This window comes from Camelus ferus, chromosome 4, assembly GCF_009834535.1.
Source record: "Camelus ferus isolate YT-003-E chromosome 4, BCGSAC_Cfer_1.0, whole genome shotgun sequence".
NCBI lineage: Eukaryota > Metazoa > Chordata > Mammalia > Artiodactyla > Camelidae > Camelus > Camelus ferus.
This window is the reverse complement of record NC_045699.1, coordinates 59,083,722-59,100,634: the sequence shown is the minus strand read 5'-3', so window position 1 is coordinate 59,100,634 and position 16,913 is coordinate 59,083,722. Positions and strand designations below refer to the sequence as shown.

Here is a 16,913-nt window from a genome sequence, read left to right as displayed (position 1 = left end):
CAAGGAACCAAGTAAACCAGCAAAAAGGGGGGTAAAAGCAACAACCTAAAGGAAAGAATTATTTATAGTAGAACTATTTCTACCCAACTGGGGGCCACTAATTAACTTAGCTTGATTACAAACTTTGGTAATTTGTGATACCACTGGAATTCTTGAGGTGACTGAGTGAGAGAGAGCTAGAGAGCTCATGGCTGGAAGAAGGAGAAACTTAAATCACTCCTGTCGGCTCAGTACAAGATCTCAGGGATGGTTTCCACCAGGACGGGCTGCCCTCACACTGACTCTTCTAGCCACTTTAAGTGCTTTGAAGACAGAGCCACAAGTTATTGGTCACTGCAAAAATGAACTTCAGCTCACATGTTCTTCATACAAGGCCTGAGGTAACATGTATTTGCCAGGATAGTGGGATAATTTAGGAAATCTGGGCCATGAGTTGTCTACCCCCGATACATATCTGACCGTCCCGTGTTCACACGTAAGTCTTTGATAGATGCCAGCTGCTTACAGAAGGTCGTCTTCCCTTGCATGGCACAGAGGACCCTCCACAGACTGGCCTCTTCCTGCAGTTTTCCAAACCAGCCATACCATTTCATTCTTCTGTGCCCTAACAAGGGTTGTTCCCTCTGCCCAGGAGGTATTTCTCACTGTTCATTTTACTAACTCCCACTAGTTCCTCAAGATTAGCTCAAAGTGTTTTCCCTAGCAAGTTTTCTCTCCCATTTATGCTCTTTGCCTGGCTCCTAGCTGGGTTAAGTGTCCTTCGTCTGTGTTCCCACAACTCCCAGATTTTACCAGCTTTTTCCAGCCTGCCTGTGGGTCAGTCCCCAGGTGGGGCAGATCCCTGGATGCACAACCGCTATTTCCTTCCTGTCTGTATTCCCAGTTCATAGCACTTAAGAGTGAAGGACATGCCTGATAAGTGGCTGAGGAGTAAACAAATGGATGAATGACAAAGTCAAGCTAGCAAATGCCTTCTATTTAATTTCAATTATTACCAGATTCTGCAAAGTCTGAACTAACCAGGTGGAGGTAAACTTTTTTTTTTTTTACTGTGATTACTGGCCATACCACAATCGTACTACAAACCATACTCACTCCTTCAGTACAGAGGCACCTTTTTCCAGCACAATGCCATGTTTTTGCCTACAAGATTTACCAGTTTCATGATAAAACTTCTTCAGACTTTGGGATTGATTGTCATTGTTCTAAAACAAACCCCCAAGTGGTTATGAGACAAACATCTTTTTTTTTTTTTTCAATTGATGTATAGTCAGTTTACAATGTTGGCTCAATTTCTGGCGTACAGCATAATAGTTTAGTCATACATATACGTACATATATTCATTTTCATATTCTTCTTCATTATAGGTTACTACAAGATATTGAATATAGTTTCCTGTGTTACACAGTATAAACTTGTTGTTTACCTGTTTTATATATGGTAGTTAGTATCTGCAAATCTCAAACTCCCAATTCATACCTTCCCACCCCTTTCCCCTCCTAGTAATGATAAGTTTGTTTTCTATATCTTCAAACATCTTCATAATACCCATCTGGGAAAAAGAACCCAGTAATTCATTTGCAACCATTTCAGCACTGAATGGGCAACGCATAAGAGGTGCCAAAACTTCCTGGAGATTTTAGGAATGGGGACATAATCATCTCCAGCTAACTCCCAGATGGGAACGGGAAAAGATGATCCATTCATTTGACCAATATTTACTCACTATCTGCTCTGTGTCTGTGCTGATTTCTGGGGCTACACTGATCGATCAGGTCAAGCTCCTTCCCTGCAGGGGGAATCAAGACTGCTTGGGAAAATGAAGGAAGTTTCCTTGAGAAGATGTTTTTCAGGGCAGTGTCTTGGAGGAAGAAAAGGATTTGAGTGCATGGAGGACAGAGTATGACAGATGGATGAGCCTCAGCCAATAGCTGCGTGTACAAACGAGTAACCCGGCTGGCAAGTGAGAGTTAAGGGAATGCAGCGCGTCCTAGAACTGATAAACTGACCCACTGACCTGAGGCCAGGCTGAGGAAGGACTGCAATGCTATGTCCAGGTATTTGAATTTTACCTTTTAGAAATGGGGAGACATTAAAGATTTTTCTGAACAGGAAAACCTGTGTTTTTTACACCCTTAGAGGTGGTAGAGTGTAAGTCTTGATTTTGCTTCTCACATGTGCCATTTACTATTTATTTAGCTTTTGGCAAATAATTTAGAATTTCTAAACTTTGGTTTCCTCATCTAAAAACGGTTGAAGGATTGAGTGTCTATTTTGATGCTCAAAATTTATTTAATAATAAATGCAATTAGGAAACAAGCAAAAATATTTACTTAGCTGCTCCTGTGTGTCAGATGTCATAACAAACTGTAAGCATAGCGTGGTAAACAAATAATCCGTGACCTTTACCAAAGGGAACTTACAGTCCAGTGATCAATGTAGGTAAAGCATTTAATACATAACAGGTGATCAGTAAATGGTCTATGATGGTGACGATCATGATGCTGACGACCCTGGAGCTGAATGCTGTTATTTCACTTTACACTCAGGAAAACTGAGGTTTGTAAAGTTGAAGTAATTTGCTGAAAGCTGTAAAGAAATTTTCCAGTAGAGACAAGGCTAGAACTTTGGTTCTTAAACCCCTAATGCAATGCCTTTTCTACTGTGCCACGCCACCTTATTAGATTGGGTTTTCAGTATGTAATTCTGGCAACAAAATAGTTTGTTATCTTTTACTAAGTTTCAGTATTACTTTGGGGAATGTCTGATTTCACGTTTCACAACAGCCCCATATGGCTAAGTGTAACAAGCCTGAGAAGCTATTGGAGTTACTAAGTCAACAGCTCATTGAGGGAAAAAAAAAAAAAAAAAAAAACAAAAACCTGCAGATGGAGAGATGAGAGTTATAAGTAACAGGAGATGGATTTGGTTTAGGACTCAAGGAGGAAACAAAGAATTTGAATGCACACTTTTCTTAGACAGCCCATCTTTCAAAGGATGGGTCGATTTATCTGTCTTTTTAAACTTCTTGATTATGAAGATGAGTCATTTTTTGAGAAATTAGCATCTGTTTCTATTTCCAGTAGAGGGAATAGGACTGGTATTAGGGTATTCTCTTTTAGTCCAATGATTACTGTTTTTTCAAACACCAGGAAAAAAATGGTATTTTTTAAGTTCAGCTGTTTGTTTAGGGATGGGTCCAACCACAACAAGCTTCATGCCACTAACAATTCATCCAAACAACAACAACAAAAAGAGACCAAAGAATGCACAAGCTTTGTGTCCAAAGAAGAGCTTCTTGGAACAGGGGAAATTGGATGGAGTGCTTAACCCCCGAAGGTTTCTAAAGGGGAAGCTTGCGAGGGGGTGGCGGCTATATTGGCAAATGCTTCCTCTGGAACAGAAATATCTGGACTTTACATTGCCTGTCTTTTAAAGGCTTCATGTCAAACCGGCATTGCTGACCTCATTTAATTCTATGCAAACCAAGGTTTGTTCTAAACCTCCTCAACCAGATCAGCCCATCCAGAGTACAGAAGACAGGGTGGTGAAGGGCTTCTAAAGAACCATGAATCCGCTAACAAGCTTCAGATGCTGATTAGGTCTACTGAATCTGAGAAGCTGAAGTGGGTTTCTGGTTCCTTCAAGGGTTGGCCACATACCAAACTGGGCCAGAAATTCTTTCCTGCATTTCACTGTGACAACTAGGCACCATCTAGCAAACCAAAAGCACTAGGAAAAGAAGAGTGAACCTGGATGCAGTCTCAAATGACCCCTCTGACTCCACGCTTATGGAGAACACCCTTTGGAGGACAGCCTCCACTCTGTCCACTTGCCCCTCCCCACACTCTCATAATGGCTTTCGGTCTTCCCCACTCCAGCAACTTCTCACAAAGCAGCCTATGAGTGATTCATCTAAAACATAAATCTGATCATGCTTGAAATTCTTGATTGACTCCTGCAAGATTCAAGCTCCCCCACCTAGCACTCAAGTCCTTCTGTAGTCTAGCTCCAACCTGCCCATTTATGCTCATCTCCAACCACACCTCCACTCCCAAAACACGGAGTTCCTTCCCAGAACTCACGCCCCAGAGCTCCCTGCCCCCTTACTTCCTCCATCTGAAAGGCTAGTCTCTGCCTTCGACTCTTCCAACAAGATTTAATTCTAGCATCTTCAGCTCCAAGAAATCTCACGTGTCACTCTTTCGTATCACTACTTGTCCAGCACAAACCATTTCCCTCTATTCCCTGAGTCATGGTTCTCTTCTTCCAAACCAGCAAAACAGCGATATTGCCTATGTAAGATTTTTAATTTTAAAAAGTAATACATTTTAAAAATTTTAAAAATAAGTATAACCTCCCTTCACTCCACTTCTTCTTACCATCATGTCTCTTACTTCACATTCCCCTTCCCATGATTCACAGTGAAATTTACTGAGGGTTAATCTAAACTCACATTACCCACTTTCTCTCCTACAGTTCACTCTTCAGTTCTCTCCGCCCTAGACGCTGTACTCACCACTCCACAGGAATCAGACTTGGCAAGGTCACCACTGACCTCAATGTTACTAAAACCAACTACAAGGTCAGAGTCCTGAACCATGTGAAGAAACAGCCCGTTCCTTTCTTCTCGCAGTACATGCCCTTGGATTCCACGACACCATGCTGCCCTAGTCCCTGCTGGCTCTCAGCTCTTCCCACACAGACTCGTTTGCTGTCTTCTGCTTCCCTAACTCTCTGCTAAATGCTGTCAGCTTTCAGGGTGAGGTCTTGGCCCCCCTTTCTTATCTATCTACATTCTCTCATCCAGCCCTAATATTTAAATAAAAAATTTAAAGCATCTATGTGCCAATGGCTCAAACATTTCTTTAGTTATGACCTCTTCTCTGGGTCCCAGCTGCCTGCAATAACATCTCTACTTAAATATCTATTTAAAGTCATCACAAAATCAACATGTCTAATACAGAAATAATAGTTTCTTCCCACATTCCTTTCTTTCCCATCTTAGTAAATGACAACATGGCCCAGAAATGGCCAAACTAAAATCTTCTGAGTCATCTCTCCAATTTTTTTCAGTCTACCTTCCAATACCACATAAAGTCCATGTGCACATCCTGTAGACTCTTTGGTCTCAGGATATTCCAAAAAGATCCACTTTTGCTCCATCACGACCACCCTAATCCAAGCCATCATCACCATTACAATGCATAATTAACCAGTCTCTCTTCCATGTCTGTTTCCCAATCTTCCCTCCTCCAGCAGCAAGCTAGACAGCAATTAATGACATAAATTACATCAGGCCACTCTCCAACCTTAAACTCCTCAGTGGCTTCCCATACGGCATGGAACAAAATCCAAAGACTGCATCGCAGCCAACAAGCCCCCATGTTATCTGACCATCTCCTACTATTCTCCTTCTTGCTCACTACCTTCCATTCATCTCCTCATCCATCCATCCATCCAGACAGCCATCCATTCATCTCCTCATCCATCCATCCATCCATCCAGACAGCCATCCATTCAACAAGGGATCTATTCCTTAAATGAGCCAAACTTGCTACTGTTCCAGAAAACTTGAACTTGCTATTTACTTTACCTGAAATACTTTTTTTTCCTGTTTTTTTTTTTAAACAATCTCTTATTTTCATCATGTAGGGCTCAGTTACTTTCTCAAGTAACAACCCTACCTACTTACAGTAAGCTCACATCTTATTCCTCCACCCACTTAAGGGAGTATGATCTTATTTTATTTCCTTCACAGAATTATTTACTATCTAAAAATAAACTGTATTTATTACAGTTCCCCCCTCTTCCAGAAGCCTTCCTCAAAGTGCACCTCTTTCTTTATGATCAAGAAAACTGCCTCGCCATATTATGTAACTGATATTTAAGAATAAATGAATGAATGAGTGACTGAGTAAGTGAATATGGATAGTTCTTGGATTGTAAGGTTTTTCTGGGCTGGCCCCAATCACTCTTCTACTTGCACCCTTAATTCTTAGGACAATGCCAGTCTCATAGCAGGTACTCATTAAATGATGAATTAACAAAATTCTTCTAGAGTTTCAGAATATCTGTTATTCATTGTATTGAAGAAGTCTCAGACTTGATTTGAATCTATTTCAGTAGATTGTACTATACAAAAATTTTTAATGAAAATATTAATTAGAGTGATATCATATAAATACAAGCACATATTCAGGGAAAAATTCAATTCTATCTAAACCATCCCATAATATTATATTTTTCCCATGAGACATCCTGCCTCACCATCTGTCCTAAATATTGTTTTATTTTCTTTCTTAATTGAATCTGCAAAGAAATAGAATATCTGGATAGAAAAGGTGGTGCATACTAGGCTGAAATTTAATAAAGAGATTTAATGGTCTTATGAATTGGAACTTGAAGATATATTTATATCACCTTGAATTCAGTACAGTTTTTTGAATGGCCTATAAAGACTAAGCAAAGATAGCGATCCTAATAAATGACAATACATTCAATAGAGCAGAATGTTCAAAGCCCTGAATGATTTTTCAGCTAGGTCTCTTTTGGGTTCCAACGCTATATCATATTATGAAAGAGGGGGTAAAATTCAGTATCTCACTGAATGACACAGTGGCCATGAAATAGGACAGGCATTCTAAGCATGGACAGGAGAAAGGGTGACACCTAGGACCCAAAGGCCTTAAAAAGTATGAGCAGGAAATAACAAAATGAGGTTTGTTTTGGGTGATATAAGCTAATAATAAATGCAGGAAAACAATCTGAAGCATTCATATGCAGAGAGTCTGCAAAAGCAGTTAAAAAAAAAGGTGATGAAAGATAGTCAACTACAAATGGAGTGTCAGTGATTTTAATGTAATCTCATCAGCAGACACCAAAAAGAAAGGGAAAGAGAGGAAGAAAGAGAGAACAAGAGAAAGAGGAAGAAAGAATGAAAGAAAGAAAAAAAAAAAAAGAGAAAAGAAAAGAAGAAAGAACAGGACACTTTCTCAAGATTGGCAGCCTGATGAAGAGAACTGGCGTCTACAGTGGACGTCCACTAATACAGTCTGTGGCTTTGCACAAGACATTTAGGGAATGGGCTGCAGTTTCCCCTTGTATAGGAGGAAAGAGCTAAATCAAACAGTTCTGGATTCCCCTCATTTGAGTCGTTCCAAAATATATTTGGTTCTTGATTTTTGCATTCTCCCTTTCATCATTAAATCCATTTTTTCAGTCCAAAGATGGAAAAATGTGTTCAGCAAAATTAAAATTGAGAAGGGGGTAGATGAACGCTTCTGAAGAACACAGAAGGGGACTATAACAAAAAGCAGATGGAACAAGGGACCACTGGAAGTCAAAATTTGAAATTCAGCTTTGTCACCAACTTATGTTTGGTACTGGGCAACATACATCATCATTGTGGGTTTTGTTCTTTTTGTCCATTGAAAAAAAAAAAAGACGATATCACTTTTCCTACCCATTACAGAAAGTGGCTGTAATGATCAGATAAAATAGTGTTCTGGAAAATACTCAAACTTGTTATTTCTGCATCTGATTATTAAAATACAATCTAGAACTCATCTCCCAAATTATCACATGGTTTTTCCAACTCATTCAGTCTCAGCTCAAACATCAACTGCCTAGTGAGGCCTTCTCTGACCACGCTAACTTCACTCCAGTCTCTCTCTACCCCACTAGTCTGTTTGATTTTCTACCTCACATTTTATTGCTTCTTCAAAGTTGGCTTGGCTGTTGTGTTCTCTCTAAAATAAAACGTCAACTCCCTGAGATTCCCTCCCACCCTGATCCTTAATTGGTTTGACCAGCCTTGAAGACTGTCCTTCTGCCGTATAGTTGAGATAAGACCAAAAAGATGAGGCCTTCGAGCTACACTTTCCTTTACCTCCAAGTTTAGAAATGTGTTACAGTGCTCTAAAGAGCAAAAGCCCAGTCAACACGCAGTGTTGCACTTAGGTAGGTAGGTTTTCTTTATCTGGCGTGATGGATGGGCCACTCCTCTTTCCCTGGAGAGGATTTTATGTTAATCTGAATCTATATATCCTTTGATTTGTATTGTGGAACTGTATTATGTTTTTATAGAAATGTGTATATGTCTCTCTCTCTCTCTCCTCCCAATAAGGAAAGAAGAGAAGAAGGAAAGAAGAAAAGATGGAAGGAAATATGGAAGAAAGAGAAGGAGGAATGAAGAAAGAAAGGAAAGGAGGGGGATTGGTCTCCCATCTTGAGAGTTAACCTGGAAGATTTGAAAATATCAAACAAAACCACTACTGTTTCTGATCAGAGATAAAAGATAAGGGTCAGCATAACTATTCATGCTCAAAAAAAGTCCCAAGGAGTAGTGGTCACTCTGAGATCAGTTTCTACCAACTGCAGAAAGCATCTGCCCAAACAGGAACATGAGACTGTGGATTACGTCACTGACAAGACAGCAGATTCCAGAAAAGAGGTCAGAGTTAATTAAGTCTCCTCTGGTCCTAGAGATGGCTGGACAGACCAGTTCTGGACCACTGATGACCTAAGATACAGTCAAGAGAATGGGGCCCAGGGTAGGCACCATCACTAAGCAATGCTCATATTAGGTATGGAGAGGCTTAACCTGCAGGAGAGAAGGCTCAGAGGGGACACAGTAGAAAACTCTTCTAACAAATGACGGTTGGTCTGAAAATGAAATTGGCTACCTTGGATGGGACTGAGTTATTCATGCAACACTTTTCTGACAGAGGCTTGATGACAACTGACAAGGCATAATCTGGTTCCTTACTGCTTCTGCAGCTTTCTCCTTTCTAACGCATTCTGGCTTCAGCTCCAGGCAGGCTGAAGCCGTAGCCACCGCCTGAACGGGCCATATTCCCTCTCACCTCCCCACCTGTGCAGAAGCCCTCCTCAAATTCCCAACACTGCTCTTTCCATGACTAGTCTCCGTGCGTCCTTTACCCATATTTAGCCAGGCACTCTCTGGAAGACCTCCCTGGCAGTCCACCCTAGGAGGGCTCATTGGCCCTCTTCATGTCTTCCCACAGCATCTTCTTACTTCTCCAGTTAGAATGATAGTTACCACGCAGTAAGAGCATCTGCTTAGTGGATGATCCCGGTACATGCCATGCATAATGTCAGATGTCTTTAAATATGCGATGTCATTTAATCCTGCAAGAGCCCTATGTGTTTGGTGCTATTGTTAGAGCAGGCAGATAGCAAGATATGAGCAGAGAAAGGGGGACGCAGGCCAAATGGCAGGAATTGGGCAAAAAGGAGGGGCATGGGGCCAAATGCAGGAGACCATACATCGTGTGAACAACAGGAGTCCCTAGGCAGACAAAAGCAGGAACCTCTGGGCTAATAAGCGATCACACATTTTAGGGAGACAAGTGGCCTGGAGGCCAACAAAGAAAGGTTGGGAAAAGGCAGGAATCTCCAGTGTCAGAATGTAACCTTTCACTCATGATGTCCTCATTTCAATAAAATTAGCCTTGCAGATTATAAGTACCCACCATGCACCAGGGCCATGACACTTCCAATCCAGACTAAATAAGGACAAAAATCCCTCCCTCCCTTCAGGAAGGTGGAGTTGGGATGGAAATCAGGGAATAAGACCCCCAAATCCTTCCCTCCCCAATGAATACTCCACCCATTCATTTTTACACTCTATATAACAAACCTGCCAAAGAAACTCAGCGCCTGAGTCTGCTCACCTGAGCTTGTCCGCTCTCCCCTTGAGAGCATACTACCTATCCCTTAATAAACACCAACTGCACTTTTTTTAACCTCCGTCTCTTCTCTGATTTCTTTCTGCAACGAGACAAGGACCTAACCAACAGCAACACTATTATTATTCCCACTTAACAGACAGGGAAATGGATGCATCCAGAGGCTACAGCACGATTACCTAAGGTTCCCAGGATCAAATCCTGACTAGCAATATTCTAAAATCCACACCCTCCCGCCCACCCAGGCTGCAAGGTTCACGTCTTTTGCGTGGATGTGGACGGTGAGGAGCATCTAATGAGACAAGCTGATCCGATTCTACGATGCTCTGTGATTCTGTGGCACTCGGGGGCTTCAGGGATCTGATGGCGCTGTGGTCACATCCCTGTTCTCTACTAACTAGCTGGGTGTTGTGAGCAGTGCACTTCATCTCTGAGTCCCAGTTTCTTCTTCGGCAGCTGGTGAGATAATGACTCTTCCCAGACGTTAGGAGGATGCAAATGAGAGGCTGTACAGAAGACGCTAGCATGGGGTCCAGCATGAAAAGAGATTCTGTGAAGGATCAGGGGTCTCCCCTTCCCTAAAGGAAGCGATCTGTCTGTGCTGCCTTGTGCCAGCTAAACGGCGCCGGCTCAGTAACTCATGCTTTGGTTAGACCTTTTTAATTTTTCTAAAGGGGAATCTGAGTTTTTGTTGGCAAGTGATTGAACAGGCGTGGGCCCAGCCTCCAGGCCCACAGTCCATTAGGGAATTTACGAAGGGAGATGGGGGACCGTCAACTCAAGTACTCCCTTCAGAGGCAGTACTTACAAAGCCATCAATTTCCTTAACAAAGACCATTGGCTTAAATGCCCCTTAAAGCTGCGTTATTTACACAGTTCTCCACTTCCTTTTGAATTCTCTGCCTGGGGGGCGGCCTACCTGCAGTCCTTCCCAGCTACTAGTTAATTAGGCTCGCTTCCAGAAAGGAAGCTAGTGGAAAGTGGGACTTGGTTTTGAAAAGCAGCTCAATTTAGGGGTTATCAGAGAGTTCGCCAAAGCCACTGGTACTGCCCACCCCTTCTGCTAATGCTCTAAAACATGTGGACCTTGTCAAGGAGTTATGATCACGGTCGGTACTGTGAGATAGAGAAAGGGTTACCATTCCCACCGGCTCTGCTTTGCAGGAAGGTGAAATAAGGCTCAAAGGTGCATTAATTTAGGCAAACATTCCCCAGGTGCTTTCTAGCTCTGTGGCAGAGCAACACTGTAATACTGCCGTTTTATAGATGAGGAAACTAGAGTAACTCCATCCCCTTTTGTGGCAGAACTGTGATTTGAACCAAGCAACGGAGCCTGGTCATGGAACCACCATCCCGAGCTACCCAGACTGAGACGTCTGGCCCGAGATGACAGCTAGGAAGTGGAAAGGCTGTGATTCCAACTGAGGTATGCCTGACTCTAAAAACCAGCAAAGCTCTACCACACTTTGGGGCCTAAAGAAAAATATCATCTCTTAAGAAATATATCCTTACATCCTTCTTTCACTCATTTATTCTAATATTTACTGAGCCGCAAATTAATTTGCCAGGTCCTGGACCAAATCCTGAAAAGTCAGACGAATTAAACTGGGGTGCAGTACCCCAGGAGCTCAGGGACTAGTGAGAGAAGCAAGCAAGCCAGTCCAGACGTGGGAAATGACAGAGAGGGAAGAGTGAAGCATGCTCCCCAAGCTTCTAGTTTAAATGTCTGGTTGGCTAGTGGCACCAGCGGTTGAGATTGAGAAAAACAGGACTTGCAGCAGGTCTGGGGAGAACATGGGAAGCCTTGTGTTAGATGTGTTGAGTCTGAGTGCCTGGGGGGCATCAGATGGAATAATTAGACAGAATCAAGAAAAAGGCCTCAGACTGAAGACAGAGGTTTTGGAGTCTTCAGTTTTGAGTGACGGGCTCAGGGGGAGAATGTAGAACAGAAAGTAAGCCCTTTATGGGACTTTCGGAGAAAGAACATTTAACAGGTAGGCAGAACAAGTCTGTGTAGGGATGGCCGAAGAGGTTAAGGAAAACTGGGAAAACAGTAACATTTCAGAGACTCTGGGAGTTCAGAATTTCAAGAAAGAACCAGGTAAGTTGAGGGAGGAAAAATACTGGAGTATGTCTATTTAATTATACTCTATTAGAATCCCCTTCACAGCCTCCCTGAGGGATGATTCACAATTTTCTGCTTGATCTCTTCCAGGGACAGAGCACTCTCTACTTGTAAGAACTAGATTATTATTTTCAATAACCTTAAGAATCAATATTTAAGGATCTCTTTCTGAAGAACAGGAATTGTCCCAGCAGATCTGGCATCCTCAGTGCCTTAGCATGGCCCTGACGTAAGAGGAGCTCAACAGATGTGTGACGAACAAACCCACAAATTCATGAAAGAATACATCATGGCTGCCCTGTGGAGTAAGGAACATCACTCCCATTTCACAGTTGGAAAAGATGTTTGGGGACCAAGCCTGGAGCAAGAAGTGGTTCCCTTGTGCCACTGGCTCAGGTCAACTGGCTTCTCCTCTCTCTCTCACTCTCCCTCTCTGCCTGGGAGTCCTCTTGGCAGAAGGCACAGAGACACATGGGAAATTCAGGGGGTTGAAGACACCAGTGCAGCCCTCTTGTTGGTAACGAGGCTGAACTCGAGTTAAAATGCGTGGTTTTGGACTCCTGAACTGAGGAACCAGCTCCAGCCAGGACCTATTATGGTCCTGCCAGCGGCAGTTGCAAGTTTAGTTCAAGCTTATGGATAATTTGGGCTGGGTTTCTGACTGGCGTTGAAAGCCAAAATCAGTCTGATTTCTCTTCAGGTCAGTTTGCCAAGAGTACTCTGTGGGCCCCTGAAGAGCATCCCACTAGGGGGAGGCTGGTCTTAAAACACTGCTCCTAGCATGTCCTGCTTCTGCCCAGAAACCACGACTCGCTATAGGATCATGACCACCCACCCAGTCATTTTGTGACTTCCCTGGTAGCTGTTTCCAGACTGGCCTACTCGCAGTACCCACAAAAGAACCCTCATTCTGGATCTTTACAGGATAGAGCCCCTGCACCTGGACTTACTGAGCCCAGCTGTCCAGGAAGCTTTCAAAGACTTACCACCCCACACCAGGGGTTTTCCAGCTCCTCCTGGGGCCCCCTCACATGAATCCCTGCACATCTTTAATGACCACTGCCCTCTGAAGTCCCCCAATGAAGGGCTTTTTCCACTGCATCCTGCCTAGCACAGAGCTTTGTATGCAGCAGTTGCTTAAAACAGACAAAAACTAGTGTGAGATGGGTCGTGTTTGCTTCTGGCTGTCTTTGCAGGACCCCTGTGGCTGCTGCTCCAGGACAGAGAAGGCAACCCTAGGCCTTGTGAGGGGAGCTGCGGACACCCGGCGTACAGTATTTCAGCTTTCTTTCTGGCAAATTAAAATGGAAAATCCAGTCCCTTACAAATTATTGTAATTTCAGATTTGCTTTATCTTAATTTCTCCTTGGTACTTAATCAGTAACAGCCAAGAAAAAGTCGCATTCAGTTTCTCCCTCTGTTAAGTAGTTAATGATCTGTAAACAAACAATTCAGACAGCATTTCTCAAAGAGACCCTCCATTCTTTTTGTCATGTGAAGATTCCCTTTGCACTTTGCATTGTTAACTGTTCTCATTATCTGTTTGCTAGGAGGCTGTTCAGCTCTTGAGAGTGCACATTTTTATATTAGATAATCTTAATGATCAAGAGGTAGCATAAATTAATGGCTCAGCCTGAGGGTTTAAGAGCCAGACTTCTAGGGCTGGAATCCCTTCCAGGGAACCTTGAGTTAAAGTACTTAACATCTCTGTGCTTTTTCCTTATCTACACGGTCAACGCAATTAATCAAAGGAGTTAACAGAGGAAAAGCATTCAATTAATTGATAACGAGCTTTTTCTCCAGTTATGGCTATTGTTTGAGAAGATGAGCTGGAAGAGAAGTGGAAATACATTCATATCTTATCATTCCTGCTTGTTCGGAAGGTGCGGTATTTTGGGGGCGGGCACCGGCTCCTCCGGTTTTGGAGTTGGGCAGATCTTGGTTCTGCCACCTAGTAATTGCCTGCTTTAAACAGGTCATTTCATCTCACTGAGCCTCAGTTTCTTATTGTGTAACGTGGGAGTTACAGCCCCTCCCTCCCTGCAGCCTTGTGAAGATGGACAGAGGAGACAGAAGTGCCGTGTGTGCGGCCGACTGCTGGCGCAGGATGTGACCCTCCAGAAGGTCTGTTTCCTCTTGTGCTGGTTTTCCAGCTCAATAAATATTTATTGAATGGAGGCCACTTTCTCAAAAGTCACTTAAATGCTAGGGACTCTGTGGTGTCATCTGGAAAGTGGAGATGAGAATGCCTGGTTGCCAGGGGTGTTGTGGGTTTGAAATGAGACCACGTGGTAGGTTCCTAATGAACGCCAGAGTGCCCCCTTCCCCAGCCCAGGGAGGAGCCAGGATGCTGCCTGGAGCTTGAGGCAGGAAACTGTCCGAGTCCCTCTGGCCACTCTTGTCTGCTTCGAAGCACCACTTGATTCAGCGCCTCAGACAATGCCTGGCTCTAGCTGGATGCTAGGAGCACAGGGGTGGACACGATGACTTCTTTCAAGGGTGAGGGAAAATGACGTGTAAACCAACCAACAAACAAAAAGCGAGGAGTGAATACAATTACAGCTGCGCTGCTATAGGCCGAAGGCGAGATAGATGAGGTGACAGCCTCACCCCTCTCTCTCTCATCTGCCCTGACCTCCCTAATTGGCTGTTCTTTCACCCGCTGATAGACTCATCCATCCATGCCAGCAGCTGGTCAGCAACTTTTCCTGTAGGAAGGCAGATAGTAAATATTTTGGATTTTGTAGGCCATACAAGGTCTCTGGGAACTACTCCACTCTGTCTTTGCAAATATCTAAACCAAGGGGTACAGGTGTGTTTCAGTCCAACCTGATCTGCCCAACACGCAGTATGTCATGTTTGGCCAGGGGTAGTAGTTTTCTGACCCCTGACCTAGGCGAGCCTGCCCTAGCCTCCTGTGCCCAGGGCAGGACTTGGCCCCGAGTATAGATGGTGCACGCAGGACTCGCCTTCTCCTCCTTTCATGCCAGAAGCAGCAGCCTCCCCATGGTCCTGAGGGCCTGCGGGATTAGAGCCTGCGGGTCCAGCCTCTTCTTTCTTCCTCCTTCACTACTACCCGGCCATGCTGACTTTCTTCCACCTTCTCAAAAGCTCCTTCCTGCCTCGAGGATTTAATAGTCTGAACTTGTTGCAATCCTCACTCTGTTACCCTGCTCCCCATCTCCCTCATTTGTCCACTTCCCATTCAACCTTCAAGTCTCAGCTTAAATGCTGTGTTCCGAGGAGGCCTCTCCTGGCCCTTCAGTGTGAAGGAGGTCCTTCACTTACGCACCTTCATGGATTTCCACTCAGTGGTATCTACAACAATCACATTTAAATAATTACTTATGTCATTTCCCTGGCCTCCCTGGCCTTCCCCGTTCAGTACTATTTCCTTTGCAATTAGCACAGTGCTCAGCACAAAGCAGGCGTGGATAAACGTGTGGACCGACAGAAAGGTGGGACCCAGCAGCCAGCGCGCACCATCCTGTGCCTGGTTCTGACGGCACATGCTAGAGCACACAGCCGACTTAGAGCAGTGGGGTTTCGCATAGTCCTGACTGCCCATCCATCACTTTATTTTAAGCACATTACTTCTCTGTCCAAAAAGAAAAGAAGGATACAATTAGGCCTATATCCCTCACTTGCTTAATATTTCAATTTCCCCCAGGGCACTCCCTTCAAGTGGAGATCACAGCTCATGAATATTAAATATCTTTCCCAGCCCAACACGGTCCCCAGGAAAGAGCAGAGAGCCAGGAGCTAGGAAAGGCCCCTGCCCCCAGGCCTCTCACCTCTCCTGGGCTGCTTCGGTCTTGATTGCACAGATGCACAGCAAGGCACATATACGTGCAGGCAGGTTTCTGGTCACTTTAAATGCCACAAAGAAGCCCTTGTTCTTGGCTACCCAGATTTCACCTGCCTTGGTCTCAGGCTGCATTTAAAATGCACACATCAAAGTTGAATCTTGATTCCTTGAATTCAGGCAAGCTCCAAGTCCTTTTGAGCCCCACCCCTCCCTGAGAGTCAGGAGGCTGACTGAGGCTGAAGATGAGAACTCCTCCCTCTGGCACCAGAGGCCATCCTGTTTCTTTTCATTCCTGACTGGCCCCTCTGTGGGGTAGGCCTCCGGGGCTTCCAAAGGAGGTGGTAAGCCGTGGTCTGAGGCTGGATGGCAAGCTTGATCCTAAGCTGTGCTGACTCAAGGGTGTTTGAATGTGTCCATCAGACCTCCCCGTTGAGGACTTCAGATCTTCAGGCTGCCTTCCGCCCCATCGCTTCCCTTCCCTGTGCCTTTGTCCCCTCTGTGACCCTCTCTGACCCTCCGGGTTAAAGGAATTCCTTTCTCCTCCCCAAGCCCTCATTGCTTTTAAAATGCACAGTTTAAAAACAATAATGATCTGGGATTTAAATTCTGGAAGTCAGGGCTGAAAGGGCCTGGGGAGCTCATCCACTACCCCCATGACTTTACAGCCGAGGAGACTGAGATCAAGGGGCCTCAGCCACTTATGATGGTAGGATCCAGGCAGGACCATTTTCCCCAGGGGCGGATCGGTGGCCTTTGCATCCCTCACCATCGAGATGGGAAGTGAGGAAGGGGAAGATGAAGTGGCATGAACTGACATTCTTGGGTATCTACTAACTGCCATGCACTGTGCTCGATACTCTACGGATGCTATTTCCATCCTCCTCTAAACAGAACTCTGTTATAATTACGTCCATTTCCCAGAAGAGAAGACTGAGACTCAGAGAGAGGATGGGAGATACCCAAGATGACCCAGGTAGCAATTACAACCACTAGATCTTTGAACTCAGGCTCCTCAGTCACCAACACATATTGCCATGACAATGGGAAAAAGCGTCAAACTTCTCCTAGGCTAGAAAACAATGGGATTACTGCCAATAAGAGTGTGGGCTGTTAAAAACAAAAATATAGCTCCAAACACAAAATGGCCCTATGTTGAGGGCATGGCCTCTGTGCCGTGGAATGTATATAGAGGGATGATAACTGAAAATGATCGTTTTCATGACTTATGAAAAAGGCATAGAAAGGACATTTGCAATCACTAATGTT

The 16,913-nt window shown here is 44.1% G+C and overlaps 1 protein-coding gene across 1 annotated transcript in view; it reads right to left on the bottom strand.

The window, feature by feature from the left end:
- The window catches only part of PAPPA (pappalysin 1), a 230,519-nt gene that overhangs the window by 96,785 nt on the left and 116,821 nt on the right, over positions 1–16,913 (bottom strand). The gene's annotated exons all lie outside the window — the stretch shown is intronic.